At 45.4% G+C, this 13,040-nt stretch overlaps 1 protein-coding gene and 1 pseudogene across 1 annotated transcript in view; one reads left to right on the top strand and one right to left on the bottom strand.

Annotated features, from left to right (window-relative positions):
- NR2F6 (nuclear receptor subfamily 2 group F member 6) overlaps positions 1-13,040 on the bottom strand; it is a 48,807-nt gene that overhangs the window by 23,488 nt on the left and 12,279 nt on the right. The window lies entirely within an intron of this gene.
- LOC120925159 lies at positions 6,795-6,925 on the top strand (annotated as a pseudogene).

Here is a 13,040-nt window from a genome sequence, read left to right as displayed (position 1 = left end):
AGCATGCCCCGCGGCTGAACGAACAGCACGCAGTGTGCATAGGGTTGCCACCTTTTCGTCAAGCCAAACCCGAACATTTTAGCGGCGTACAGCAATTTTTTTTGTAGTACACGCTATAGGATGGTAGGAGATTTGGGACACCTTTGAGGTACCCTAGGAGAGTAGTAAGGAGGCACGCATAGCGCGCTGCAGTGAACAGTGGCTGTGGACATTGTCAGTCAGAAGTGCAGTCAGCGGTGTCGGCAGGGCAGTGAGCGGTGTCGGCAGGGCAGTGAGCGGTGTCGGCAGGGCAGTGAGCGGTGTCGGCAGGGCAGTGAGCGGTGTCAGCAGGCAGTGGACTTTTAATTACCAAATAAAAACCCCAAAAAATCAAAGCAGATAGATAAAGGCTACTGAGTGAGCACTGCACATACAGTAATTATGCCAGGATGGTACTGTAGGGAGAACACTAGACTGCAATCTTCAGCCATGTCCCGACTCCCTGGAAAGACCAGCATGACAAACCCCCACACTGGAGAGAGACTGATCTGTAGGAAAGTAAAGAGCCTCAGCTCTGCACTCACCCAGCGGTCGCGGTCGGTGTCCCCTTAGTTTGCACGGCCGGCTCTGTACACCGGCTGTGTTTGTTCCTCCCGCTTTCCAGACAGGTCACATGCCGAGGCTGTGTCTGCATGAGTAGGCACACTAGCGCGTCTCTCCCCCTCACAGCACACAGTCACCCTGCTGTAATGTGTTGTCACTTGTCACCGCAAATTTTACACAGCGCCGGAGATTCGGCCAGAGCGCCGGGCAGTGCAGGGAGGGAGGGAGCCACCTTCACAGGGAACTTCGGAGACTCTGCAGCACTGTGTGTGTCCGGGGCTCAGGCAGACTGATTCCTGTACACAGGATTCAAAACCCGTACTGTCGGGTGAATCCCGTACGAGTGGCAACCCTGCGCACCGCATCAGCCAACAAACACTGTGTGTGACAGTCAGGTGGGCCCCCCGGACTTACAGGGCCCGGTCGCAGCTGCGATTGCTGCGACTATGAAAATTCCACCACTGCCCTGTATTAAGATTACAACTCCTTTACAGAGATGATGTGGCAAAGGAAAACGTTATTTCACCTTAATGCATTCTATGCATTAAGGTGAAAAAACTTCAGTGTATATCGGCCCCCCGTTATACATACCTGACCCCTCGAAAGTCCCGCACTCAGTCCCAACATCCTCTTCGCCGCTCAGTCTGGCTGCCAATTTGCTAGAGCGGATGGATTGAAAGCAGCGCAGGAATTGGCTGGCGCTGCTGTCAATCACATCCAGTGGCGCGTCAAGGGGCGGGCCGAGTGATACAGTGAGCGGCTATGGCCGCTCACTGTATCACGGAAGTGCGCCCGCGAGGACTACACACAATGCGAGCTTTCTCGCATGAATGTGTGTAGTTCTTGCAGGGAGGATCAGAGACACCCAACGAGGGACCACAGAAAACGTGGATCAGGCCACTCTGTGCAAAACGAGCTGCACAGTGGAGACAAGTATAACATATTTGTTATTTAAAAAAAAAAATCTTTACAACCCCTTTAAACCTGAACACACATGAATTACACAGGTTCTGAGGCAAATTTATTGCAGATAAGGCACCGAGTTTAATTATCACCTTAATCAGACACAGAACCTATGTAATTAATGTGTTCAGTTTTAAAGGGATGAGGTAGCAACCCTACCCTCTACTGAGATATGTAGCTTTGTACAATGCTAGTGTAGTATTCACTAACACCTTTCAGGCCATAATAATAGGGGCCACTGGTTTATTCCATGATAGATTATTTTACGTACATAGAACAGAAGCAGGCTAAATAGTGTACGGATTACCAGTTTGGGTGCCAATGGATTTACCAAGCCCAATAAAACAAACTTCTATAGAAGGTCTAATAGTGATGGTCATGACTGATTAAACACAATCCATAACCTCCGACCAAAACAATTGAATGTGTGCACAATACCAAACAAAATGCAGAAAATCCGCCCCGGGGCAGCACACCTCCAACAGTTCAGAGTTTGCGGGGGAAAAAAAAGTTTAGCTCAAGTGTAATAAATTCTATGGAGACATTTAAATGATATCAGATGGTCCCATGCGAACACCCACCTGGAGAAGGTAGAGCTCCATACGCCATCCCAGTCATCACTGTTAAGTTGCGGGAAGTCTGCCAATATGTAGTGCATGTTTACGCATCAATGTGTACAGGCACGTTGAAAACAATGGGATGCATATTTTTATTTTAAATATGAGCGTTACCTAATGTCTCTTATATTGCGGTTAGGGTGGTTTAGTATGCTTGTTTGTCAGGTTTTCTTTAGGGGTATGCAGCTTTAAAGCAAACTTTATTGCACCCCCACCCCTATTATAAAATTTACAGTAGAATTTCTCAGGAACCAGTGTCAGAAGGGTACATAAGAAATCAAGCACTTGCATGTGCAATTCATGTGGAGGCCTGGCCCAAGTTAAGAAAAACATTATTACTCTTGACCTTTGCAATGTGTTTATTTAAGGTGTAGAAGCACCCTGCATCTCCTGCATGGTTTTATTTACCTTAACCCACGTGGACTGCAGTATTAACGCTTTCCTGGAGTGTCCCCAAACAGCAGCTGTGTAATGTTTCTGAAGGATACTGTGGGTCTGAATGTATACGGCGTGTATGCATCTGGTTTTACTTGGCACGCCAGAACACAAACATGTTTAGCTTCCCTGCTTTGTCTGGAGTAAGCTTGGAAGCAGGGGTCCTCCTGCTGTGCTTCACATATCAGCATGATCTTTCAACTTGTAACAGATACAAAACAAACGGGCACACACCAGCTCTAGCAATCGGAGGGTGGGGGGTGGAAGTGAGGGATTTAGTTGTGATTCTGAGGGCTATAACGATTGTCTTTCCTCTTATTACACGAAGGATCAGTTCACACAATCCAGTGAATTTTTTTTCTGCAATAAAAAAGGCATGGAAAGTAGGTTATATGGTTTCCAATGGCATAGTTTACACCAGCGCAGTCAGTCCCAGAAAAAAAAAAAAAAAAGTAGAACATGCTGCATTTTTTCTACACTGGACTGTGCTGAAACACAGTAAGATGCATACAAAATGCTCAGGACCCCAGTACAGTGAAAAAAAGCATCTGGAATGCACCCGAAAACGCACCGGATAAAGCCAAAAAACACTTTCGGGAACAGATCTGGAGTGCGTTTTTGTGGTGTGACCAAGCCCCAAGAAAAGCCGATGCTTTGTTTCTGATCTAGTAACTCCGAAGCTATGTGATGACATCACTTCCCGTATTACTAGCATCTTAAAAAGGCACCAGTTTAACCACTAGCCTACCAGGCACCGGCTAGGCTAGGACATCCCTCCAATCCAAACAGGGCATGCGCGCGATCGTGTGCGCACAGCCCTGTAATGTTGGTGGGGGCATGTCACGAGACACTGCTCGTCACCGACAGGGGTGAAAAGCCACTGGGCTTGGCTGTTTACCACGTGATCGGCCGTGATGAAGTCACGGCCGATCACGGGTGGAAACATCCCACTTTACAGGGCACATGCGCGCGATTCGCACTGCACGTGTCCATTGGTGGCAGCGTGTTCACGGGAACACTGCTAGTCACCAACCTAGTAAACAGCCATTGGCCAGGGCTGTGTACCACGTGCTCGGCTGTGATCCATTCACAGCAGATCACAAAATGGAAATATAGAGCTGTAACTGTTACCAGCTCTTCTCTCCTCACACACCGTTTCCAGTGGCAGGAGAAAAGAACCAGGAGCAGCGAGTTACAGATCTATGTTTAGTAGTGTCTGCACCAACACCACACCTGTCCCATCGCCCCCCCAATTGTCACCCAACAGTCACCCCATAAAAAAGTGCACCTGACCTGTAACATAAGAGACTGCCAACAGTGACCATCAGCGGGGGGGCCCGTCCACCCATCAGAGACCGTGGCCCGTCCACCCATCAGAGACCGTGGCCCGTCCACCCATCAGAGACCGTGGCCCGTCCACCCATCAGAGACCGTGGCCCGTCCACCCATCAGAGACCGTGGCCCGTCACACCATCACCTATCAGAAAACGTCACCTGCAACCCATTAGTTCCTGCCACCCATCGCACAGCCATGTCCAAAAGAGTATAATAGAGAGGAGGAATTCCAGATCCTCTTCATGACTGATGAGAGCACTGGGGAGTTCTCATCAGATTCCAATTCTGATTCCGAATCAAATTCGGCATTTGAACCGATCGAGAGTAGTAATGATTCAGATGAAGAATGGGTCCCTCCTAAAAAGAGCACGGCACTCTGGAAACCAGGCAACTGCCAGCAACCAGGATTATATTCCCAGGCCCAGTACCTGTGCTGCAGCCAGCAATAGGCCCCACAAACAAATTTCCAGGCCCAGTACCAGTGCTGCCTAATCACGCCTGAGTACCAGCACAGGAAATTCAACTCTCCCAACTACTGGAGTGGAACGTCCCGGAAGAGCCAGTGACGCTACATACATGCCAAATGGTCTTGCCAACCCAACATGGCTGCCTTCCGACTCGGGATCACCAATTATTCCCCCTTTCGCAGCACAGCCCAACACCCAAAATTTCACAGAGATCGATTTCTTTCATCTGTTTTTGCCTGACACTTTGCTGCAATTCATTGTGGACCAGACGAATTTATATGCCCAGCAGTATATTGTCAACAACCCTCAATTATCTTATGCCCGTCCGTTTGAGTGAAGAGATCTGAATTTGGAGTAGTTGAAATGGTTTATGGGCCTCACCATAAACATGGGGTTTAAAAGAAAAAAAAAAATGAAGGACATACCTATTGGTCCACCAAACCCATTCACCACATGCCCATGTATTCTGCCGTAATGCCCAGGTCCCGATATGAGACAATTATGAGATTCCTTCATTTTAACAACAAACACCCAGTGCCCTCCCTGCAATCATCCAAATTACGATAAGCTATATAAAATTCGCCCACTGATAAATTTATTTTCCCAACGATTTGCAGAACTCCCCGAGAAGCATATATGTGTGGATGAGTCCCTCGTACCCTTTTCAGGCCAGCTAGAAATAAAATATATTCCTGGCAAAAAGGCCAAATATGGAGTAAGATTTTACAAGCTCTGTGAGAGAGTCACAGGATATAAGTATGCGTTCCCGCATATATGAAGGAAGAGATTCCCAGCTTTCGCCCCCCGAGTGCCCGGCCTACATGGGCACAACTGGAAAAAGTTGTATGGGACCTGGCTTACCCACTTCTAAAAAAAAAAAAAAAGGATATCATATATACCTTGACAACTTCTATACCAGCCTGCCCCTTTTCAAACACTTCCCACAATCCATAGTAAACAAAAAGCTGCGAAGGGGAGAAAGAGGAACACTGAGATGCAACGAAGTGCTGGCCTTGAGGTGGAAGGATAACTGGAACGTGCACATGATGTCCACCATTCACGATGACACTACAGTTGTAGTTCAGCGAAGACTAGGTCCCATTGAAAAGTCGACATATGTCCAAGATTATAATCTCTACATGGGGGGGTGGATTTCTATGATCAAATGATTCAGCCCTATTTGTCAATAAGGAGGTCCCCGATTCTGGTACAAGAAGGTAGCAATTTATTTCATCCATTTGGCCATTTATAATTCCTACATAGTCTACACCAAATCCACAGAAAGCCCCGCCACCTTCCTAAAATTCATAGAAGTAGTCACGTCCCTCATCTATCAACAAAGACCCCACCAAAGAAGACCTTCGCTCTGATGCGGTTAGCCGATTTCATGAACGCCACTTCCCATACAACATTCCACCATCTGAAGCAGGCCGAAGACGGCAGAAAGATGTCGCGTGTGCAGCAGAAGAGCATTTCGAAAATATACCAGCTACCATTGTCCTTAGTGTCCCTCCCAACCTGGCCTTTGCATTGGTGAATGCTTCGAACTTCATCATACATCTGTAAAATATTAGCCCATATTTTTAACCATTTCCCCCATTTTCATCATCTGTACTGACCATTTTCCATGCTTCCCCAAATAACCATGCCACTGCCTTCCACGTGAACTGACCCTGACCTTCTTTTGGACTATGCCTCTGCCTACCGTTTGGACTGCTTCCACGTGAACTGACCCTGGCCTGTTTTATGGACTATGCTTTAGCCTACCACTTAGACTGATCTGTTGCCTTGCTACTGTAGTACACAGGGGTCTTGCATGCGAGGGGCTCCAGAATAGTTTTTTTCCGGATGGAGAAGACGATTTTTTTGTTTTCTCCGGGTTTTGTAATTTCCGGATTAGGGTCTGGAGTCCGGAGGCTTCAAAAGAGATTTGGGTGGGTCGAAGCCTCTACCCCTGTGCACAGGTCTTACCCGATTGCGGCCCTCAGCCTGCTGCTGACTTACTGTCATCATACCTTTGCCTGCCGCATGAACGGACCACACCTCTGCCTGCTACCTGGACTATGCAAATAATTAGCTGTGGCAAGAGGCAGTATGTTTATGAAGGGCTGAAGAGCAGTACAATAATGTGTCTGCAGGTAACAGTGTACCAGGGCCAATATTATAGCTGTGCTGGCTTGTCTCTGCCTGGACAATTTCTATGGTCAAATACTTTGGCTGTGCTGACAATATCCTTGTGCTGACCATAGACAATATTCCTGCCTGCTGCATGGATAATTACTATTGCTGTCACTAAGCACAACCCTGACTGCTGCCTGGACCAGTGCTCTCTTCTTTGGACACTACTAAAAGCACAGGTAATACTTTTTTTTTTACCCTTTCCACAATAGAATTTATCGCTTCTCGGCCTTTTGGCTAAGATCAAGTGTAGTATCTGTTCTTATCAGTTGCCAATAGGTGGTGCTAAGCTGACTGTCCCCGGTACCCTGTGGCAAGGGGAAAGGGATGGCAGTCGGTGGACGCTAAGCCTGTTGGTGTGGAGGTGGAAGCCTTCTGATGTGGACAGAGAGGCATGAGGTCGAAGCCAAGAGGCCGGGTCCCTGGCCGTTGGCCTGGATTTGGTGGTATCTGCCCCAGTCAGTTGTTCTGGAGGGAACCCTTGCTTCTCCTTTAACCGGGAAGGAGCGGGTAGTACTTCCAGAATGTGATTAGGTGGGAGAGTTAGGGGTTGTGGGTAGAGTCTGCGTCAGTAGGCTCTCCCCGACCTCTTCTCCCACATTCCTGGCTGGGAAGGGTGCTGCCGGTCCGGACCGGGGGCTAGGGACCGTTGAAAAGCCTGTGGAGATTGTGCCCCTGGAGTGGCAGTCCAGGGGTGCCATACATTGCACGAGTGTTTGAGGGGCACTCATCGTGTGGCACCTTCAGGTCACTGATCTCCACAACACACTTTTCACACCTGCCGCTTGGGCCGGGCCTTTTGGCTAGGACCAGTGGAATTTTTGTTTCCTGGCCGGAGGGCCGGCCAATGTATTTCACATTGGTCACTTTCCTCACTCTCCCATCTTCCTTTTCCCCACTTTCTTTTATTATTTTTCCCTGTGTTCTGTTTTGTTTGTCACTCTTTTTGTTGGTGCTTGCACTTTATGTGTGGCGAGTAGGGTGCTGGTCCTCGGGCCGGTCTCTGAAAGTCTTGGGAGTTGGTGGACTCGGCCTTCTGGTTAGGTTCACCGGCTCTCATGGGGTCTCCCTTCGGGGGAGCCTCACTGAGGAGGGTTCTGTTTCGGCAGTCCCTTCGAGGATGTTGGGTCCTTGTGGCTTCGGCTGCTTGGACCAAGATGGGTCCATATGGCTTCGGCTGTATGGACCACAGTAACTCTTTTCCCTGTCAGGAGCCTAACGCCCCGGGGGATCAGAGACGGGTCCTTTTCGGAGGACCACTGACGTATGCACCCGTCGCAGTTTTTTGTGATGTCACTCTTTATGTGTGTGCACATTTTTCCCTGCACCGGGTGGAGTTTTTGGGTTGTGTTTTGCACGCCACAGGCTTTTCAACAAAAAGAATTTATTTTTGATTGTAATTCTTGGTATGTACATGCTATGTGTTAGAAATATGAAGGGCCTTCAAAAATTATAGGTTGCCAGGAAATTATATACTGTATGTAATGTATGCGCCTAGAACACCTGATGGTGCTATCTGGATGTTGGGCCTCTGTATGTGGCCAAGCTGTGTAAAAGTCTCACATGTGATATCCCCATACTCAGGAGGAGTTTGTACTTTTCTGACTTGTTAGTATCTCAAGAAATTGAGGCCGTCAGTACTTCAGGTGTGGTCAGATTGATCAATTTTCAGATATTGGCACCATAGCTTATGGACTCTAACTTTTACAAAGACCAAATAATATATACACTTATTTGGGTTATTTTTACCAGGGCTGTGGAGTCGGAGTCGGAGTTGGAGTCGGAGTCGGGGGAAATTTTGGGTACCTGGAGTCGGAGTCGGCAAACAATGCACCGACTCCGACTCCTACTAAATTTAGAGATTGGAATTTAAAAAAAAAAAAAGCAAGTTTAAATGTCCCAATTCACAAAAAGTTATAATTAATGACTTCTCTACTGTAAGAATAAAGACCAATGCATGCAGTGCCTCACGTAACCGCAAAACGAACACGTTAAGTGACCGTGAAGAAGCATGCTTTTCATGTGCTTCACTATATGGCACGCAACGCACAATTAGGAGCTGCAATACTTATACTTTCCATAGTGTTGTGTTCTGCTTTTACAGGGAACGCATGTTAGAGAACCAGTAAGTGTCCAAATAAAAAAATTCCAACAGGAGTTTTATAAAGCACTAAAAGAAGTTGAAAAGTATGATCGCTCATCAAAACTTACTGTTGAAGAAGCCATCCTTGTTTATCCAGAGATCGTTAGTGATGTGGCCAGAATAGTTACTGCAATGCCACCCACCCAAGTCAGTGTCGAAAGATTATTTTCAGCCCTAAAAATAATAAAGTCTGACTTTAGAGCCTCTATGAAAGAGGATCTGGCAGAGGCAATTCTCTTCCTTAGAACTCTACATTGAATTGATTTGCATTTGCTAAGCCTAGAACTACATTTCAAGATTAATATAAACCATTTCTAGGTTTGGCAGATTTTGTTTTTGGTTCATTATAGATAAGCTTTGTTTTTGTTCTAAAACAACCAAATAATGTGGTTTGTATTTTTGAACTGGTAAAGATCCTGTTCCTGATGTTTATGCCTGCTGCTACTATCCAGTCACTTGATTGTTTTCATTGTGTTTGTCTTTTGCTTAAACTGTGCAATACAGTAGATTGTTGGCTTCCCAGCCAGTAGTCCTGTGGTAGTTTGCGTTTCTTTCCCTCAAGGAATGTATAAAATACATTCGCATATTAATACAGAGGAGTCAGAGTCGGGGAGTCGGAGTCGGAAGTACATAAAACTGAGGAGGAGTCGGAACATTTATCTACCGACTCCACAGCCCTGATTTTTACCAAAGATATGTAGCAGCATAAACTTTGGCCAAAATGTATGAAGAAAAAATACAAATTTTCTAAATTTTATGACAAAGAAAAAAGGCAATTTCTCCAAACAATTACAGTCTTTTTAATCTATAGCACGAAAAATAAAAAACCCACTAGTGATTAACCACTTAAGACCCGGACCTTTATGCAGGTAAAGAGACCTGGCCAGTTTTTGCGATTCGGCACTGCGTCGCTTTAACGGACAATTGCGCGGTCATGCAACGTGGCTCCCAAACAAAATTGGCGTCCTTTTTTTCCCACAAATAAAGCTTTCTTTGGTGGTATTTGATCACCTCTGCAGTTTTTATTTTTTGCGCTATAAACAAAAATAGAGCGACAATTTGGAAAAAAAATGCAATATTTTTTACTTTTTGCTATAATAAATATCCCCCAAAAATATATTTAAAAAAAAACGTTTTTTTTCCTCAGTTTAGGCCGATATGTATTCTTCTACCCATTTTTGGTAAAAATAAATAAGCGTTCATCGATTGGTTTGCGCAAAATGTATAGCGTTTACAAAATAGAGGATAGTTTTATTGCATTTTTATTATTTTTTTTTTACTACTAATGGCGGCGATCAGCGATTTTTTTTCGTGACTGCAACATTATGGCGGACACATCGGACAATTTTGACACATTTTTGGGACCATTGTCATTTTCACAGCAAAAAGTGCTATAAAAATGCATTGTTTACTGTGAAAATGACAATTGCAGTTTGGGAGTTAACCACTAGGGGGGACTGAAGGGGTTAAGTGTGACCTCATATGCGTTTCTAACTGTAGGGGGGCGGGGCTGGACGTGTGACGTCATTGAATGCCTTTCCCTATATCAGGGAACAGACGATCAATGACAGCGCCACAGTGAAGAACGGGGAAGCTGCGTTTACACACAGCTCTCCCCGTTCTTCAGCTCCGGGGACTGATCGCGGGATTCCGGTGGCGATCGGGTTCGCGGGTCCCGCGGTCACGGAGCTTCAGACCGGGGCGCGCGACTGGGCACTTAAAGAGGATGTGCAGGTACGTGCTTGTGCCCAGCCGTGCCAATCTGCGGACGTATATGTGCAGGAGGCGGTCCTTAAGTGGTTAAATACCACCAAAAGAAAGCTCTATTTGTGTGAAAAAAAGTATGCAAATTTTATTTGGGTACAGTGTTGCATGACTGAGTAATTGTTATTCAAAGTGTGGGAGCACCGAAAGCTAAAAATAGGTCTGGGCAGGAAGGGGGTTTAAGTGCCCTGTATTGAGGTGGTTAAAAAAAAAAAAAATAAGAAAAAATAGGAAAGTATTCAAAAACGCCAATCTTGACGTTTTAAATACCGTCAAGTGCAGAGGAGGGGTTTGGGGTAACGTTTTCTTTTTTAAAACACAATACCAGGCACTTACGCCCCTTCCTGCCAAAGACAATTTTCAGCGCCGTCACTTTTTGAATGACAATTATGCGTTCATGCAACACTGTACCCAAACTACATTTTTATAATTTTCTTCCCACAAATAGAGCTCTCTTTTGGTGGTATTTGATCACTTTTGCGGTTTTAATTTTTTGCTAGACAAACTAAAAAAGACCAACATTTTTGGGGGAAAAAAATATATATTTTTTTTAGTTTCTGTCATAAAATTGTGTTTTCCCCTTCACTGACGGGCACTGATGAGGCTGCACTAATGGGCACCAATAGGCACTGACAGGCGGCTTAATGTGCTTAAGTAAGAGATTACCGACATGATACAAGAGTTGGTCAGAGACTGCATTTTCTTGAGCTTTTCTTACACTAAAAAGGTGCCAACAATAACTGCCTATTAATTAAATTGATGTTAAAAGTGGAATATAATACAATTCTATCTAAAAATATAAATCTTTTTTAAAAACTAATTTTTGATTTTTGGCAAAGCGCATCCTGCATTTTCGGTTTTGATACCAAAATTTCCATTCGGCGCACCCCTAACTGTAATCCTTTACTCAAGCACAATTTAGAGTCCTGAAACACCCCGATTGGCACAGAAGCGTACTCTCTTATCGGCACCCTATCTGGGTCTAACTTTGTGCTCTCTCTTTCTCAGTAGGAGCAGTGGGGGCCATTGTGTCCTGCTGTTGTCAATCAATCCAGTAAAAGGAGGCATGGTAATTGTGCCTAAGCCGTACCTTGAAAATGTTACCATTTTCCCTAAAGCCCTCCTGAAAAAAAAATGGTGATCCCCTGTGTCTTGAGCCTTATATTAGCCATTTATCAGCAGTGAGAGAGCTTAGGCACTGTACCTCTAAATGCTAGTCTCGCAGATTTGGACTAAGCTTTGGTTTTCCAGTGCAGGATCTGCTGAATGATTGCTGCAGATCTTTCCTTACCTCTCTCGCATAAAAAAGCAGATCCCTGTCTATACCAAGATGGCTGCCTCTACATGAAGACACAGCATGGAATAAAGCAGAGTTAGCCCTCGTTCACACTGAACACAGCTTTGAAATTGTGCCAGTTCATCTGAACTGGCACAATTTCAAAGCTGTATTTCAGTTTGACTTCGGAGGTGACTTGAAAGAGATCTGTGCGGGTTTATGCACAGATGTCCATTGAAATCGTCCCAGAAGTCGCAAAAAGTAGTGCAGGAACTACTTCTGGAAATGGATTGGGATGCTCATATTGTTGGCAATAGGCTCCGATTTGACCTGTCAAATCGCTCCGATGTGAACAGGGGCTTAGTAATGGAGAAAACATCATTAGCCAATCAAAAAGCTGTAGCTTTGGGTTTGCCTCTGATTCAGAAGAGCGTTCTGAAGGATTAGCGCTGCTTTCAGGGATATTTATATTACAAGCATTACCCTCCATTTGTGTGGGTTGCTTTTATTGTCACATAGTAGGTGCACTAAATAAAACTTTTGCATTTTAGATTATGTCGATCTTTCTTGGAGTCATTTTTTACTCTTGATTTGTTTGAATGTGGTGCCACTCCAAGCAACTATGCTCCTTTTATTCTACATATCATTTGTTTCTAATTGATGCTAGACTCTCCCTGCAAGGAGCTCCTGCAACAATTTTCACAAGTCTCTGGTCTGTGTAAGTCCAACGGTAAAGCGCCGCTAAAAATATCGGGGCTTTACCGCCACCACACCTCCTACACCAGTGTGAAAGGGGCCTTATCCTCTTTGTAAATTATACTATAGTTTGTCAAGTCCGCTACAAAGTTTTTAATCTTTGCTTTTCGCTACTTTTTTTCCTTTTACAATGGTAAACCACATACTGCAACTTTGACAACAGCATGGCAAAGAAGAAAAGTCCAGGTGCTTAAAATCGGAGTTTCACCCAAAAGTGGAACTTCCACTTATCCGTCTCCTCCCCCTCTCCAGTGCCACATTTTGGGGGGGGGGTACCCTGTCCCACTTCCATCAGATCTCGCCGTGGTACATCAGAAGTCCGGCCCCCTCCTCCTTCCCCTACTGTCGGGCCAGTAGAAAAGTGTAGCACATCTTGAAACAAAAAAATACAACAAAGAAGGCTCAGGACTGTTAAGCAGTTATGCCGTGTACACACGATCGGAATTTCCGACAAGAAAATTTCGATGTGAGCTTTCGGTCGGAAATTCCAGCCGCGTGTAGGCCCCATATGACTTTTTCTGTCG

Source organism: Rana temporaria, chromosome 1 (genome assembly GCF_905171775.1).
Source record: "Rana temporaria chromosome 1, aRanTem1.1, whole genome shotgun sequence".
Lineage (NCBI taxonomy): Eukaryota > Metazoa > Chordata > Amphibia > Anura > Ranidae > Rana > Rana temporaria.
This window is presented reverse-complemented; position numbering and strand designations above follow the sequence as displayed.